This window comes from Coregonus lavaretus (assembly GCF_964263955.1).
Source record: "Coregonus lavaretus genome assembly, chromosome: 19".
Classification (NCBI taxonomy): domain Eukaryota; kingdom Metazoa; phylum Chordata; class Actinopteri; order Salmoniformes; family Salmonidae; genus Coregonus; species Coregonus lavaretus.
Genome location: NC_140006.1, coordinates 33639822 through 33646089, shown reverse-complemented (window position 1 = coordinate 33646089; position 6268 = coordinate 33639822).

The window sequence follows — 6268 nt, the reverse complement described above, 5'->3', positions numbered from 1 at the left end:
TATGTCTATATATCATTGCAGACACTGGAATGTAGTCCACTACACTTCATCTCCTCAGCAGTGTCGACTTCCAATGCATCGTCGATGATGGAATCGGAACATTTCCACACCTTCCTTGTTCCATTTCCTCCAGTCCCTTCATATTGTCCTTTCATATTGTCCTTGTTTGAGCATTTGAATCTCTACATATTCCCCCATATGCTTCTGGAAGAAAAGAAAAGACCAAACAGTATCTTTTGCAAAACAACACATTCAAATTAAAACATCAATATCAACTAAGAATATAAAAATGATATATAAAATGAATCACATTCTATTTCCCCCCTTTGATTCATAACAAAATACGAAAATCACACTAATATTGAAAAACATTTGAAAAATGATCAGATAATCAAAATGGATATTTATCCATCAATACTCCATCCAGTCCCACTTGTCCATCTTCATCCAGATCAGTAACAGTCAACAACGGCATCTGAGTGTTGTCTCCAGGCATCACAACTCCAACCCATCTCAATATCATAGCCTTCGCAAAAGTCAGTAACAAAGTACAAAAGCAAAACATCACACACAGTGCTATCAGAGCTGCTACTAAAATCTGAACCATCACTGCTCCCACTGGGCCTAACTGATCTTGCAACCAAGTCTTCGCTGACCATCCAGCTCCTTCAGATCTACCAAACGCATCCCTTATATTCTTCAATGCATCTATAACACTAGTGATATTATCGGAACTATCTGGGATCAAAGTATAACAATCATCCCCCGTCAAATTCGTAGCCAAACATAAGCCACCCTGTTTTGCTCAAATATAGTCAAGAGCCATGTCATGTTTCAACAGCGTCAGTCTGTGACTTCTTTGAGTATTCGACAGAAGGTTAAACCCTCTTATCGTTTCATTTGCAAAACCCTGCAAAGTATAGGTAATATTATCAATATGATCTGCCAAAAATGTTACACCATACCATGGAAAAAGTCCCAGTCCCCACTTCTCTCCTAGACTTATCCTCCAATGGTAGGCTTCCAGACTATGAAATTCCTCTCTTTCAGAATCAGATTTATCTATGTCCCTTTCTTCCCCTCTCTTAATTTTAAAACCTCATATGGAAGCTTCAACATGTAACAACATCCTATCCATCCATAGGCAAGAATATATTCTCTCTCACCACAAACCCCTGATGTTTTCTCTAAAATCCCCAATATTCACATTACCATTCAAAACTTCTCTCCACATGAGAGGAATCTCACCTCTACACATTCCTTCTCTCACATCTACAAGGAAGATGAGCTGTATCACCCATCCTAACCCTAATAACAGTCTTTCCCTCTAAAATTGGTGCTGGAGCGATTGGCTCCCTTGTAATCAAATGTGATATAGTTATAGCTTTAATAACTGTCAATGTTGAAAGAGTTAAATTTCTTCTCACTATTGTTATAATATGCTAAAGTGTTGATGTCATTGTCGTTGTTTCATCTATTTTCCCCAAAGCTTTGAACTCTTGACTTGTATTTCCATCTATCACCACTAGTATCACCACATTAACTCTCAGTCCTAACTCTAATCCCTTACTTTCAAACTGTTGATTATAAAAAATACACTTATAATCACCTTGATCTTCCTGCTGGGAATTGTAAATATAGCTACTACAATCACCCTCAATCTTCTCTTATCATTCAGCAACGCATACTTTCTCAATGCAACTGCTCCTAACAGATCTAAACTCCTACCATATCTATCTTCCCACTAAACTCTAAATTTCCCTTCACCACTGTTCTCTCTCTCTTCCTACTAACTAACATTGAAGCTTAGCTTACTGTCCTAGAGTTCCTTCAACCCTAGTTTTCTTAACTTTTTAATCTGACTTTTCTCCTAACTTTTTCTAAAAACCATTTCACTGATTTATCCACAAAATCCTCTCCCTCTAATTTTAAAATATGTGATCGGGAAGTCCCCACCTGCTTATGACTTCTTTACACACAGACTTGGCAAACGATTAAGCATCTTTTAGCCTAGTTTGAAATCTCATTCACCTCTTGGTGTAGGAATGTAACCAAGAATAACAGTCACCCCCTGTAAACATTATTTTTCAGACAGATTGTCCTCCTTCCTATGATATAATCTTTTCAAGCAAATATGATTCCCAAAATCCATACTCTTTTATAATCTTCTACCAGACAGCCGTCTGGTGTACATCTTATTGTACAGTTCAACTTAGACAATGCATCTCTTCCCAACAATGCAATAGGTATATGTTCTGATACCAGTATGGGTATTGTAATTTTTTCTTTTTGATTTTTATAGCAGAGCTCAATTGGTTCCTTAAGAGGAATCAGCTGTTTTACTCCCTCGAATCCCTATCCTAATTAGTTGATTTTACATAGTGAGATGTGTAACCTCTTCAGGCTGAACACAGATAAAAGCTGTTCCGCTATTCACCATCACTTCCCATAGTCCTTTGTTTATTTTCACTTCAATTGTGGGATCTTTTTCCCTAAACTGGTGCTACCAGCTGACACCCCCCTTTCGGATCTTCTAGGCACCCCTAGAATCCTTGCTCCTTTAAGGGTTCACCTGTCCTCCAGATGATCTTCACTTGCTCCTGTATCTTCCTCTGAAATTCTCTCTTTCCAGAAACTATCTATGGATATGAAACAACTTGTACCACTAGTTGTGGCTGGTACAATTGCATTTGACCTTGTTCAGTTGAAGCTGTGATTGTTGATTTGGTGCACACTGATTCTTCATAACCAAAGCTTTTCTTCTCCTTCTTATTCTCCCCCAGTTGTATTTCATCAAGTTTTCTGAGAGTTTCTTGGTCCTGTTCTTTCTTGTTGTTGACATATCGGTATTCTTTAAAGGCTTATATTCTAAGTTTTGTCCTCGAAATATCATCTTCCATCATCTTCTTACTTGTGCTCTCTTTCCTTTCCTCAATGTATTATTATTCTCCTCCAATTCCTGGGATCCTTTTCTCAGCAGTTTTTCCTCTCTTCTGTATCTTCAGCTTCTTGAGTTGTTGTTCCAGTTCTCTTTGTCTCTTCTAAATTATTCCCCTTATCCAGGCATAATACACATCAGTCTATATCTCTTTCTATTTCTTCTTTACTAATCATTGTAGAATAAAATCCTCTTGAATGTGAAGCACCTTTAATCTCCAAATCTTCATCGCTGTCTTCATCTTCCATCAGGGATCGAATCTCTAGTATCCTTCTTCTTTCCTCTCTTGCCAACTTCCGTCTAATCACAGAGTCATATCCACCCATGATCTCTTCTCAATCACTCTGATCATCATCATCTTCATCTTCTTCATCTTCAAGTTCCTTCTTCCTTAACCTCACTCTTCTCTTAGTTTCCAGACATCTCATTTTCTTCTTACTTTTGGAGTTTTGGATTCATCTTTATGGTCCTTTCTGCTTCTCCTCTCTCTATTATTCAATCACTTTCATCATGTTGATGACGTCAGGGTTAAGATTCCCTTCCACTGGCTATGGTTGTTCAATATCAGGCCAACGTTTATTCCATTTTCCAGATAACCTTTAGTTAATGGTATTGCAAGGTTTACTATTTTCAACTATATCAACAGGTGTAATTACTTTCATAGTTCTGATGTCCTTTTCCCCCCTTGTAACAACTATTTTATATTCCTTTATTGTAAAGTATTTCTATTTTAGACTATATAGCCTATAGGTCCCTTTTTTTTTCTTTCAAAAATTTTTTTTTCTTCCCCAAATTAATGAATTAATTTATTCATCAATTTATTTATCTGTTCATTTTATTTTATTTTACCAAATTATTTATTAGTGGCAATCTTACCACATCCAATCAGGAAATTAAATGAAAGTAGTCAACTTCAGAGCAATCCAAAAAAAGAAAAGACTTCTAATCCTACAACACTACAGTTCTCACAAACGAATTGCTTAATAAGCACCCAATTACCTTAATTTTACAGAATAATGTCAGTACTCGATTCCCCTCATATCTAATCAAACCCACTCATTCACAAAAACTCCAATATGCAATTACGTCAATTTGATCAGTCTGTTGTCAAGTCCCTGTCAAATTGTCATAACATCAATTATGCTAGGCACACAAAATATCCTGTATGGGAAGGTAGGTTTTTGTAAATAAAACAGTACTAGCCTTGATTTTTACTTGATCCTGTCGCACCAGACTCTGTCGCATCACACCCTGTCGCATGATGTACACGTCAGCACTTCCGCTCTCTCTCTGTCTCTCTCCTTCCTCTTATCGTCTCTCATATGACAGAATAACAAAGAAACAGACAAGAATTTAGTAGTTTATGCAGTCACTAAGTTATTTCAACCATTCAATATTCCTCCGTTCACATTTGCGCTAAGAAATAAGCAAACAACTTAACTCAGGAATATTATAAATAACTCAATAACATTTTATTTTATATATTTTTAATCCGTCAACATATCTCTAGTTTATCAATTCAATAGGTCTCAAGAAAACAGTTTCATCTTCAAACAACAGCCGATGTAACAACCAGAATACACTATTAGCCTCTAAATCTCTATCTCGTTGTTCGTCTGTATCTCCCCGCAGAGGAGTGTAGGCAGAGGAGTGGCATATTTACCCCTACGTAACTCTAGTCATAAAATCACGCGCATGCGTAGTTCAAACATCAATACGATTTCACAGTGGAATGACCTCTCTCCCAGCTCTCTCCACGCCAGACAACAGAAAGTTAACAGTCCCGCTATACCTCCTCTCTTTTACCCCTCATAGACAAACAATAACACTCAACAGAGCTCACAAACCATAGGACACAAATCCCACATTATTCTAAACACAGTTTTGGAGGCTCGATCCATTCCTATGGACCTCCAAGGTAAAAATGTAGCATGTAGCATGTATCATTTAGCATGTAGCATGTAGCATTTTACCTCCGCTGCGCCGTAAAATTCCTTTGTTCCCTAAATTTTTGCTACCACGAGTTCCGCGGAAATCCAATGAGCGGTCACGTCAATCAAATGATTCGTCAACCACATGTTGAGAGGTAACATACAATCGAATATATACCACAGCCTCAAGCCCCATGGACTTACCTCAATCAATCAATCAATTTTATTTTATATAGCCCTTCTTACATCAGCTAATATCTCGAAGTGCTGTACAGAAACCCAGCCTAAAACCCCAAACAGCTAGTAATGCAGGTGTAGAAGCACGGTGGCTAGGAAAAACTCCCTAGAAAGGCCATACTTACCTAACTTCACCTAACGTGTTATTAGGATTTTTGGCCCATCCTAGTGATCACCTCCTTTAAGAGGGCTACCGTAGATCCGCAACGGTTCTAAGTTATACACATATACCTTGGCCTTATTCCTTTCAATCTATTCTTCTTGAACTTTATTCAAGCAAAATATCCCTATAGACACTCCCCCCTATTTGCGTCGTTTACCAGCGCAAACATCAGCACACACAAGTACTTTACACGGTACATCTCACCCAGCGCACACACCCATAACTAAGCGAACCACACCCCACACAAGATTGTGAGAAATCTCACCTTATGAGCCGGCGTCTTGAGCGGGAGTCACTTCGCTGCTCATGAATGTAACACAGGAGAGATGCAGACCGCCCCAATCACTCGTCGCCATTTTGTTGTGTCGAGTAAACGTTGCTAATTATGCTGTGAAACCAAGGAGTCCGCTTATACTGTACTTTGATTATACGTTTTATTTATATCACAAGATTTCAGCATAAGTTTACAGACGTCTGCAGCATCTGGAGAACAGTGTCCCAAAATAATATGTCTGTTCTGATCTTCTTTGTCTCAAACCAAGTATTTATAATCTTTACCAGGATATGAGTGGTTTCCCATACTGACCAATCACCTTTCTCCACACAACAGACTTCCTCTGTTCTATGGGGTGTCCCTCTAAAACTGCTCCCCCTAAAACTGAATAAACATCCTCTCAGGTTCCACTTTGAAAACATTAGCAAAGTCATAATTCCTCAGACACTACACTGTTGAATCAGCTTCTTGATATGCCACACCTGTCAGGTGAATGGATTACCTTGGCAAAGGAGAAATGCTCACTAACAGGGACGTCAACAAATTTCAGCACAACATTTGAGAGAAATAAGCCTTTTGTGCGTATGGAGCATTTCTGGGATCTTTTATTACAGCTCATGAAACATTGGACCAACACTTTACATATTGCATTTATATTTTTGTTCAGTATATTCAACTTTCTGTGACTATTAGAGCTACAGCTTTGTCAGGTTTCACTTCATTTT